Below are 12,735 nucleotides of genomic sequence, written 5' to 3' on the forward strand. Positions count from 1 at the left end.
ATAGCACCTGCCACAATCACTTTACATAAATATCTATAATAACTGATGTAATGTCTCTCTCTCCCTCTAGACTGCAAAATGCATGAAGGTAAGTGCTGTGCTCAATATTGTTTACTATTATATACCCGTGTCTTGTAGAGTGCTTAACTTACATTAGTCACTCCATTAGTGTTTGTTGAATAAGCAAATGAATGAATCATTTTGAATGAAGAAGAGGAAAACTGTGGTCCCACAAGGAATGGTGCCAGGGTAAATTACATTTATGATATTTGTACCTGTCATGAAAGAAGGAATGTCCAGGGAAACGCACATTTTTGATAGAACCATCTGGGTAGTGAATCATTTTATCATACAAGACAAATTATGGTAACGTTATGACAGGGATCTAAATAAAAGGCATTTGGGCTTTGAAGTGGGCAAGGATGAGGAAAGTCATCTATGGTGAAACATCCTAAATTTTATAAATGAGATAACAGGCTACAAATTATTAATTAAACCTAGTAATGTTTTATTAAAGACTATTTCATAAAGACATCAGAGCAATATGACATGGTCCGTAACCAGGTCAAAGGATGCTGGACTAATTCATAAACTTTACTTCATTAAGAGCTTCTGTTTAAGAAAAGACACCATTAACAAAATGAAAAGCCAATATTAAAAAATGGGAAAATATATTTGCAGTAAGTGTAATTGACAAAGGACTCATATCCAGAACACATAAATGACTCCTACTAATCAATATGTAAAAGGCAGAAAATGAAGTTAAAGAGTGGACAAGGAGACCCAAACAGACAGTTCACACACACACAAATAGATCTTTCCATGGTCAATAAACATTAGCTATCCGGTGAATGCATCCATTAGGATAGATAGTTTAAAAGACTGGCAGTGCCAAGTACTGACAAGAATGTGGAGCAATTTGCATTCTTATAAATGTTCATTAGAATCTTATCTGAACTTATGCATATCACATGACTCTACTCCATGGTATACACCCAACAAAAAGAAGTACATATATACAATGAAAACCTGTACAATAAGCTTCAGAGTAGCATTATTTGTATTATCTCCCAACTGAAAACAATGCAAATGTCCATCAACAGAATGGATAAATAAATTATGGTATAGTTATACAATGGAATACTATGCAAACATATAAAGGAAGAAGCTTCTGCTACATGTAACAATACTGAGAAATTTCACAAACATAACACAGAGCAGCTGTTTAGAAGCTAAACAGAGAGCACATACTAAATGATTCCATTTATACAAAGCTGAGAAACAGTTGAAACTAACCTCTGTGTTAGAAATTAGGATGGCTGTTACCTGTACGGGGATAGTGCTCAGAGGGTGGGGTAATACGGAGCTTCTGGTATTTTTGTTTTGCTTTGTTTTGTTTTTTGTGATCTGAGTGGTGGTTGTACAAGAACGTCACTTTAAGAAAATCTCTTGCGCTGTATACTCATAATTCTGCAGCTTTCTTTGAGCTTATTATAGTTCATTAAAAAGTTTATATAAACAATAAAATGCTGGACTCTACCAAGGATGCCATAAAGTAGTATTTCTCCAGGTAGGTTCCACAGATACTTTTCAAGAAAAATATATGGACAAACAAGTTGGGAAAATCATCTTACTAAATCTCCCATTTCCACAGCTTTTTCACACCCAGTTGATCACAGATTCTTAATAACAACTGTTTACATTGCTCAGGGCTACTATTCTCTGGAATACCTTAGGAAAATATTTTAAGCTGAAAGAGTTTCCTGCAGAAGCAGAGAGGTCATTCAGACCTCCTCCCCCACTTACCGCTCTTCCCTGAAGCAAGTTATAAAGTCTTCATGTGAGAGGTGCCCTCTCCATACCCAGAGGGAAGGAGAATTCTTATCTCCAAAGACAAAGGGCACCAAGAAGAATCCTAACAGGCAGGCCTTGCTCAGTGTCTCCCAGTTAACTACAATTACCTCATACTCCTTAACCTGCCATATTCCTCCACAACTGTCCACTCTTCCTCAAACCTGGCATAAAAATACACAGGCTTGTTTCTTTGGGTCTTCATTTCCTTATGAAAGCCCTTGTGTCACATAAAACTTACATTAAATAAATTTGTATACTTTTCTCCCGTTAATCTGTCTTTGTCAGTTTACGTTTCAGACCCAGCCAGGGACCCTAAGGGGGCTGAGGAAAACTTTGTCCTCCCCTACAGAGCCTAAAGTAGTTACTGACATCCATTCTGTTGTCCTAACAAAAGTTTACAACAGAAATGCAAAAGGCCAGAGAAAAACACCAGATTATACAATAAAAGAAAACCTATGTTTTTAGTACCTTAGGGATACATTTCTCTATGATTAATGAGTGTTCATTATTTTTACAGCTAGATCAGCACCAAAGAATTTGGCTTTTGGTATACAAATGCATATTTTTACCCACCAGGAGTTTAGGTTCAAAAGCAAGAAAAGGTTGCATTAAATTGTTGAAAAGATGAAGAATGTGTATAGGTACCCTAAATCTATGATTACTATGCCTGTGTGGCCTCTCTTAGATCAAAAGCAGCACCTGAGATAGGGTCTTCGTTACCATGGTGACGTGAGTTTATTTTAAGGAAATACCCTGAAGTAAGGAGGCACAGAAAATGGACTCATCTGGTGTGCAATAGGTTTTGGGGGAGCCCTGGAACATGAGTTCAGATACTCCAGCTCCCAAGTCCCAACAACAGTCAAACAGATATTCCCATGAGCCAGCTCCCCTGGTCTCTGCCTCTTGGCTTTTTCGACCCTGATCCTAATTGTGCTTGTGGCTACAAATTTGCTCTCCACTTCATGTGTTTACACTCTAGTTGTTTCTATTTTCTCATGTTTTGTGCTTACTACTTTCTCTCTGCTCTCATCTTCTATGCTGCTCTATTATCAGTCCTTCCTTCTCTGTGTTTCACATTCAAACATTCCACAGGAAGATCGGATTGGGTCAGTTCTTCCCTCTCCAGAAAAGGATTTATCTATTAACCAAGTTCTACAGCCAGGCTACTTCTCAAAAGCCAATCCAGCTCGAACATGAGCAGGGGGACAGTTGCCCAAGGACAAAGCATGCTGGAGGAAGCAGCAGTGTTAGGCTCTGCCTTCAGAAGGGAAGGGACATGGCAAGCCTTCAGAGCCTGGAGGCCTGGCCAGGAAAATGACAGTTTGCCAACTGTACAAAAGAAGCCTGATGTCTGTTACCATGGACACTGGTTTGGTGAATCCTAAGTAGGATCAAGTAGGGATGGAATGCAGATGAACGTGGCAGATAAGCTCATGTGACCCCTTAGTGTGACTATATCAGTCACAATGGGGAAAATGGGGCTGCTTATCAAAAACAAAACTTCCAGGTCTCTGGATTAAAGGTTAAATGTATTAAATCTATTAAATCTGTAGCATTTATGCTAGGAGATAAGATAGTGATCTATTAAAAAAATCACGAAAGGTGATAAAATGAGCAGAGACAAAGACTACGAGGAGAAGTGACACTTGCTCCTGACAGTTTCAGGCAAATACCAAGGCCTCCCTCTGCAGTGAGTAGTAGAAAAACATGGTTTTCCTGGAGGTAGCAAAATTTGCACAGATAACTAAATTAAAAGGTGAGTGTTGCAATGAATTTCTAAGTTAGCTAGAGGAATTAAGATAAGAGCTAAGAACCATCCTGACCTGTTCATGAAGTTTTATTTATAAAAAGAGCAGTAATCATATACTGGTTGCAGTGGACAGAGAAGTAGATGACTAAAAATGATAAAAACTCTCTTATTCTCCACCCCTGGCCCTAAGACAGGATAGGCTCATTGTCCTAGCATTCTTCATGGTTGAGGTGGCTGGCATTAGACTGTGTTTGTGCTCTCTGTTATTCTCTAATTTGTCTAGTGCTAGGCCCATATCACCAATTGCTCACTTAATAAGAGAAGACAAAGATACCGAATCAGGCCTCAAATGTAATCTGAGAAAACAGGTGGGTACTTTTGTGGGTCTATAACTTGACTAGGCTCCAGGGTTATCACAGTGCCCAGACCCTGCATCAGAACAGATCTGTACCAGTCCCTTCCCCTGGAGTTTTATATTCCAAGAAACAAAAAGCCTAATATTATTATTCCTACTCTTTTATCTTGCTTAAAGAAAAGTTTACTTACTTTAATACTGGGATGCAAAAAATATTTATGGTCAGATGTTGTGATCCAGTAAAAAGGTGTATCTAATTCTTTACTCAAAAGAGCACAGTGATAACCCAAACCTATTCGATATTTCAACACACACATATTTAGTATGGATGTAACTTTGCCTTTCCTCAAGAGAAATAATCACAACTATTCATTAGGAAATTTCTTATACAAAGAATTAGATACAATTATGAGCCACAAATCCATAAAATCCATGAGCCACAAGTCATCATGGTATACTGGAAAGTCTTGTTATTAGGACTCTTAGGACACAAGATTCAAATCCAACTCTGCCCATCACTAGCTCAATGCATTTAGACAAGTTGTATAAATGTTCTCTGCCTCTATTTCCTCATTTGTAAAATGAAGATAATAATAAAACCAATTCACAGGTTTATAGCAAGGATTAAACTAATTAATAAAAGTAGAATGCTTACAGCAGTCAGTGCCTGTCATCTAGTAAGCACTCAGTAAGTGCTAGCTGTTATTAGTTGGAGCCCAACCTTAAAAGTATTTAAGAATTTTATTTGAGAACAAACATGACAGTCCTTAAATCACCTGTGTTATTGTCAGAGATGAAATAATTGACTGGACCCAAGGCCGGATACGGTACAGTAACTCCAGTGTTATTAAGTTCCTAGATGGGAGGTTTTACATAATTGGAGTTGTTTGTGCTTCTTGTCAAAGAACTTGGTATTGTCAACCTATCTCAACAGCAGATACAAAGGACCCCCTACAGAGAACTGGGAATTTCAGAGGGAGATAAAGATATCACAGCTTATATCCCTACAGAGACATGAACGCCCCTTTTAGGCTGCTCTGAAGAGGAAGTGACATGTGGAGAAGCACCTTGCATTGCTTCTGAGATATAGTAGGTGTGGAATATAGTGGGGCATCCATTATTTTCCCACTCGGTTACATTTCTTAAAGCACAAGTGCATTAGGAGCCTGAAAAGCCATCTCAGAACATTTTTTCAAAATACATTCTAAGGAAACCTACTCCTCTACGTCCCCGACCTCCACCTTGACCCTTACCCTTGCTGGTAATGATTTCAAACTTTACTGGTTGGGAAAAATTGTATCTTTATGTGTAGAAAAGTGTTTACAGTGCTCAGAAGCATACTTTAAAAAGTGTGGAAGAAAAGAAGATATTTTAATGTGTTTAAGTGTTCTGTGTATCCTTTGGCTCCTAGCTTCATTCCTTGACCTTCCTTTTGGTTCTGCATTACTGGGAACTGCATTTACAAGGCGTTCTTGCCAAAGGGAAGAACTGTTGGAAACTGGAGGTTAGGAAGAGGGGAGAATCAAGTACTTTCTCATTTCCCTTCAGTGGAGTCTCCTCCAAGGAGCTATATCTCCACAGTGATTCCAGGCCCATTGGAAAACCCTTCCTTTCATGGTCCCAGCTCCCAAAGACAGCACCAGGCTGGATCTAGCTCCAGCTAGATGGCCCCAATCTGGAAATACCACCTGGTGGTGCTGGTACTTTCTACTGGTGTTAATCTCTGGGATGTTCCAAAGCCCCTGTGTGCTTCTGCAACTCTTCTACAAACTGTTAAAGTCCTTCTATTTTTTTCTATTTTCCTATTAGAACCCTGGTAATACTATGAATATTTCCTAATGTATACAACTATGAAAAAGTTTTGTATCATAAAAGCTGTTTCTGTCCTTACTGGGGATACTGTGAGCTGTTGGAAAGGGTCCAATTCAGAAGACACTTAGAAGATACTCAGAAAACAAAGCATACTGAGATAGGTCAGACATTTTGAAAAAATATATACATTTACATCTATTTTTTTTTCTTCTGGCTATTTCCCTTGATGAAATTAAGCAGCTGCTCAAAAAATCCCATCCTATTTTGTCCTATGTTGTCTGAGCCTTCATCTCATTTCAAACAATAGCTTTTCCCAAAGGAAGTGTCTCCTTTCAGGATATCATAATAAGCTAATGGACTGAGTGATCAATGTTGTGTGTGGTGGAACATTAAAAATGTACCATAAAATATGGAAAACAATTTAGCCACTCTCTAATGCAAGCAATTCTTGTAAAAACTATACACGAAAAACATGTACCCAACTACTTTTTTCATGCCTTATGACAAGATTAGATGCAATAAAAACCTTGTCTTAGCAAATCAGCATGTTAGAGGATGCTGTCAGCAATAACTTTGCAAAGACATGTCCATTACCAAAGAGGGGCATTATCCTAAATTTACTCTCATTGGAGATTGATGTCCGCTATAAGCAGCCATCTGTCTCTAGATTCCGTGGTATTACAATGCTGTCACTCTGCACAGTGGGAGTGGTTTGTGACTTCTTGTTTTCTTTCCACATGATTATCTTTTCAAATTTGAATTATGGACAGGCAACTGTTGGAACAAAAATACCAAGTATGACTGACCATGTGAAGTGTAAGGATCAAGTCCAAACAAACTTTTTGTTTTCCTAAGTAAGGTGAAGAATGCATCAAATGAATTGTTTGAAAGTCATGACCCCGCAGTGATTTATCCTAGTGGATTATCAGCTATTCTGTGACAAGGAAGTATATTTCAGCACATCTGGTCAGTTTAACAAATTCTCCAAACTAAATAGCTTAGTGACAATTTTACCAAGCAAATAAAAGTTTTTCTTGATATGAGTGTCTTTTTTTTTTCTTTTAAGGGAAAAGGAATAGATGTTCTTTGTCTCAATGCTGCTTATCTATTGAATAGAACAGTAGTCTCCAACTTTTTTGATTCCTCTTCCTTATCAGGAATAAAGGTTTGACTACTCAGTTCCAAAATTATATGTAAATTATAAATTATATGTAAATGATTTATATGTAAATTATACATTACATGTACATTATACATATGTAAATTATACATTATAAATTATATGTAAATAATTTATATGTAAATTATACAATTTCTTGTGCTATTATATTACTTATATACATTATACAGTATATACAACAAGATAAATATAAAATGATGGGATAAAAATTTATGTAGGTAGAAGTTTGATTATTTTAACTCATTCCATGAATCATCTCAACCAGACTGCTTAGGTGAGAGCTCACAGTAGCCAGGCCCTGCTGAGCATTCAATTTTGACACGAAGTTTCCATTTAACTCTTGTCTGTTGGAGGTAGACTTGGCACGTAAAACAATGAACACCCAGTTACATACTGATGGGACGTATTTATACTAAAAATTACTTATTTACCTGAAATACAAACCTAACTTGGCATCCAGAGCTGCTTAGTTTATTTATGTATTTATTTATTTATTGGCTAAATCTAACAATTCTAGCTGCTGTCCAGCTGTCTGAGGCTCCCCCTACAACTTCATTCTGCCTATACCTCTCCCCAACTTCTTCATCAAATCTGTAATTATTGTCTATTAACATACAACTGACAGATATAAATCCATATATGTTGCTATGATTTCTTTAAATGATATTGTCTGCAATGGATTCTATGTTTACCTGAATAGAATACATAGTCTATGTGTACCTGTCTAAATAGGACATCACAAAGCCAGTCTTTGCATGCCATTTAATTGGTTGTTTGCATGTACATTTACTGTTGACTGAACTGTGTTTTTCATCAATCATTTATTCAATGCCTAATATATTTTAGGCATTGGACCCAGTCCCTGTGGTATTAACAAACATAAGACATGATTCCATATCATTCAGAGTAAAAGCCAACATCCTAAAAAAAGATCTATGTGGCCTACACATCTGGCCCTGTGGCAGCCATAAAAATGTACCTCTCAGCTCTCAGGATATAAGATTCTTCCCCTAAATATGGCCCATTTCCTCATTTCTTCTAAATCTTACTCTTAAATGGCCGTGTGTGTATGTGTGTGTGTGTGTGTGTGTGTGTGCGCACACGTGTGTGTGACTTCATGTGGCCACTTTTCTAAAATTATACTCCTTGCTATACTTATTATCCCCCTTTATTACTTGATTTACCTCTGAGACATTTACCTTTAACAAACACTATGGTTCACTTGTTTACAGTACTGTCTTTCTATCCTGTGGGAATACAGACTCCACGAGGGCAGTCGTTTTGTTTGTTTTCTTCACAACTGGAGAACAATACTTGGAATGGTTTCACTTAGAACAGTGCCTGGCATAGAGTAAATGACCAATAATTGTTGAATAAATGAACCTATGCCCTCAAGGAGTTAAAGGTCTTATGGGGAAACATAAATCAATGATATATCTTCCTCTAGCATCTTGGGGATGGGAGGGCAGAAATATATGGTAAGGGTGATGCTTGTGCTGAATCCCAATACTTCCATTGGCTCAGGTATCCCTGTGCAGGCAGAACTGGGTGCAAACAGATCACCAGGGAGCCCAAGGCAGGGGTAGGGAGTGTCAAAGAGTGGAAGAGAATGAAATGAGGTGGGGGGGCAAAGACAAAGGGGGAAGCTTTTTTGGAAAAGGAGATGAGAAAGTCTCCAAGAACAAATTGCCCACTGAGTAAACTGATGAAGAACCAGTGTAGGTTTCATGGCTTCTGAAGTATTGACAGGTAATAGTAATAACGATACAGATGATTACTTATTTGGTGTATGCCATGTTCTCGGTTTATTGCTTTCTATATGTTATTGCTTTTATTTCTTCCCAAATCAGGTCAGATAGGTAATTTATAGGTAAGAAAACTGAGACTTGGAGAACCTCAACAGAAAAATTTTCAAATACTGTAAATGTTAATACGTGACAGAAGTGAGACTCAGATCCTGAGAACTTTCTTTGTATTTTTCTTTCCATTAAGCCTATTTTTTCTGGATTCCAATGCACCCTACATGTACCTTTTTCATAGAACTGAGCACACAGTGTAACCTCTTCTTGTTTGTCCTCTAGTATACAATGATGAAGACACAGACATACTCTATATCCGATTATATACTCTGGCCCTTAGGAAGGCCGCAAACCATTGTAATATCTAACAGCTAAGAATTTTTTGATCCCCAGAAACTAATGTTCACCCACTTTGTGGATGACATAGCCCTTGTTGAAAATGCATAGTCTAGGGAAATAATATATGCTTCTTGTAGTTGACTTTCCATACCTAAAGACATCTTATGCATAAAAAGTTGTCTTAGCAACCAATTGTTGGTAACATATTCTAGACTGAAGTCAGGAGTCCGGAGCTCTTACCCTGGCTCTGCCTCTAACAAGCTGTGCAATCTTGTGTAATTTAAATGTTCTGGTCTTTGGTCACCTTAATTTTGAAACAAGGGACTATGCTGAATTAACTTCAAAATCTTTTCCAGTTGAGAAACTTCATGAACTTACATAATGAATCCTGCTTGTTAGCTACTTTTCTCATTTGCTTTTGTAAGCTACCCAGTTCATAGAGTTAAGACATCTATTAGTGGCTTCATTTGCTGGTAAGAAATACATGGTACTCTTCCTTTTTGTGTGATATGCATTTGCACTTTAGGACAGTAGTAGTGTGTTTCCATAGATGCTTTGGTGAATACTGTAAACCTTTATTTCCTTAAGGGCCTCTGCGATCTCTTTAATGCAGGACAGAATGATTTTGCAACATCAGAGAGATGGATTTCCTTCACAGTTCTGGGTCAGAGGTACAGATGTTCATGGGATCTTAGCTGTGTCACTACACCTAATGAATTTGTGCTGTGTTCCATGGCATTAAGTTAGACCTTCGAATCACATTTAAGAGAGAGCAATCATAGGTCACAAATCACAAAGGTTTAAGTAATGTTCTCTTCCATCGAAGGAAACGAATTTAATCATTGGGAAATCAATTTAATCATTTAATCATTATAAAATCAAACCAATTTGATTTTATAAATGATGCTCAGAATTTAGGGAACTTTAGAATATTACTGCGTGTTACAGAAATCTATTGAAATATGAGAATGTTAGAGTTTGGATTATTTCGTAAGATTTTAATGTACATAAATACAAGTGAATTTTATTTGCAAAAACTGCAATTTATATTGCAAGAATTGAAGCATCAGAGAATGAATCATTTATGGAAGTGCCAGTGGACTTCTTTATTCAAGAGAACTCTGTTAGAAAGTCTGTATAACGAAGAATTATTTTTATATTATGAATAATTATCTTTTTTTGTTTTTAATTTGCTCTCTTTGGCATTTGTTTTTGGAGAGTGGGGTTTATCTTCATATTTTCCCAGGTCTTTTCTAACTCCTCTGCTCTCTTTTTCATTTTCTCCTTTGTCAGGGAGGACCAGGAGCTTTTTACAATATTCCTTGGATTGAGTTTATATTTTTAGATTATTCAGAGTAACATATCCATAAAACAAATAAACACTGGGGCTTCCCTGGTGGCGCAGTGGTTGAGAGTCTGCCTGCCGATGCAGGGGACACGGGTTTGTGCCCCGGTCCGGAAAGATCCCACATGCCGTGGAGCGGCTGGGCCCGTGAGCCATGGCCGCTGAGCCTGCGTGTCCGGAGCCTGTGCTCCGCAACGGGAGAGGCCACAACAGTGAGAGGCCCGCGTACCGCAAAAAAACAAAAACAAAAAACAAATAAACCCTTATTTAAATAATACTGATTATTAAATATTTTCATAGAAAATCTTGATGCTTTCATGGTAACAGTCTCTGTTTTTTAATGTGTCTTACCAAAGACTCCCATTTCTCAAGGATGAGAGGGGGAAGGAAAATAAGTGTGCAAAGGGAATCAGATAATCCATTCTGTCACACGCATGTTGAGTGATACAATAAGTCTGTAGTAATTGGGATTTTCCTTTTAAATTACAGTTATGTTATAATGTAATATGTTATTACAATGTAATAACGTTATATTATTACATATAATATATGTAATGCATTATATTATATATAATAACAATGTTATTATAATGTAATAACATATTATATTATTAATGTGTTCTACTCATCACAAAAAATTAATAGATTACAACATCTTTCAATAGTATATTACTCCACTCCCACTTTGCATGGTTGAATTTGGGAAGGAGAGTTATGTTATTTAAATATGAAATACACACAAAGATCTTCCTAGAAGATTATTCATAAATACAAAGAGATTAGACTAGAGATATGCATTCATCCATTAGACACCATCAACTTGTTTGTTTAAATCTGACAAACTAGTTCCTATCAAAATTTAACCACTGCCTACTTTTGGAACTCTGTCAACTACTAGGTTTATTTCAAATCCATTAAGTAGTATGCTGAATAGCACTTTTGCAGCCTATAAAAATTAATGTAAAACATAGACTGTTTATACAAATCTAATAAAACAGCTTGACAGAAAAAGAAAGGCACAAGATTGTGTGGTTGTTTGGGAAGTAGCACGGCTAAGAGTAAGCTTTATTTATTTTATTTTATGTGGTCCAAGGTAGACCTGAGCAAATTCATAAAGGGAGTGATGAAAGTAGAGGGAAGGTAATTAGGGATTCAAGTGAGAAAAGAACTAATAATTGGATTAAGCTCCTTTACTAATTGGGGTAGAGCCGAGATGAAGGGCCAGGAAGGAGGGTTAGTTTTAGAAGGAGGGTCTGAAACGGTGAGGACATTAGATGGTGAAGAAAGGGATTTGGGGCTAGAAAGGAAGTCTGGTTCTAGCACAATTCTTCCCAATAATGGGCTGATGGCTAAGTTTAAAGGCTCATATTCCTCATGATCCCCTAAGTGCAAAAGTAGGATCTACTGGTAGAAGCTATAGGAGACAGATTTCATTGCACCCCAAGGAAGCGCTTCCTAGCAATCTGATCTGTCCATAAATATTGAGAAAGAGTGATCCCAGGAGTTGCTGGGTTCCAATCCTTGCTACATGCCAGGGAAAACTACTTGGCAGATTGCTGCAGAGAAGATACAAACATGGAATGAAGAATGTTTTGTAGGAAAAATGGAGAGTTGTTTCAGAGGAATTCGGTCGTCGAATTTCTTCTTTTCTACTCTGAAAATCCATTGTTAATCCAGTAAAAATAAGAGATTACTACTTATCTGATCAATTCAGTAACAGGAAACTTTCTGTTTCCTTAGATAAAGAGGTAGAAAGGAAAGGGATGGAGGATCTAGGTAGCTTTTGTTTATGACCATATTTATCAGACATCACCAAGTATCCATCTTGGCAAATCTCCTTTATATCCAATCACTATCAAGTTATTTAAAGTAAGGTACTTCCTGCAGTAAGAATTGACTCTGATAATTTGTCCACTTCTTCAACTTTAAGATTATAAACTCTTTAAGGTTGAACATCTGCTTATGCATTTCCTTCTACTGTCTAATAGAGTCTTGTTCATAAAAAGAAAATTGCTTGAAAAACACTTGTAAACTACATTGGAGAACCTGCCAAACCAAACTCTTCGTTCCAATCACTGCTGTTTCTTTGGTGTCATGTTATCTTTAAGTGGAAGTAAAAGCAAACAGTCTTTTATTTTGAATAATTCAAATGAATTTTTGAGTTTCTCATTAGGGATGCTTCATTAAGTTCACACCAAGCTCATGCACCAAAGTTTTAAACGTCTGAAATCCTGCTAGTAGGCTCTCTAGCCTACTGAGTATGACCATCACAGTTGATAAACACCAATAGGGTCAGTCTTT

This window comes from Globicephala melas, chromosome 3 (assembly GCF_963455315.2).
Source record: "Globicephala melas chromosome 3, mGloMel1.2, whole genome shotgun sequence".
Lineage (NCBI taxonomy): Eukaryota > Metazoa > Chordata > Mammalia > Artiodactyla > Delphinidae > Globicephala > Globicephala melas.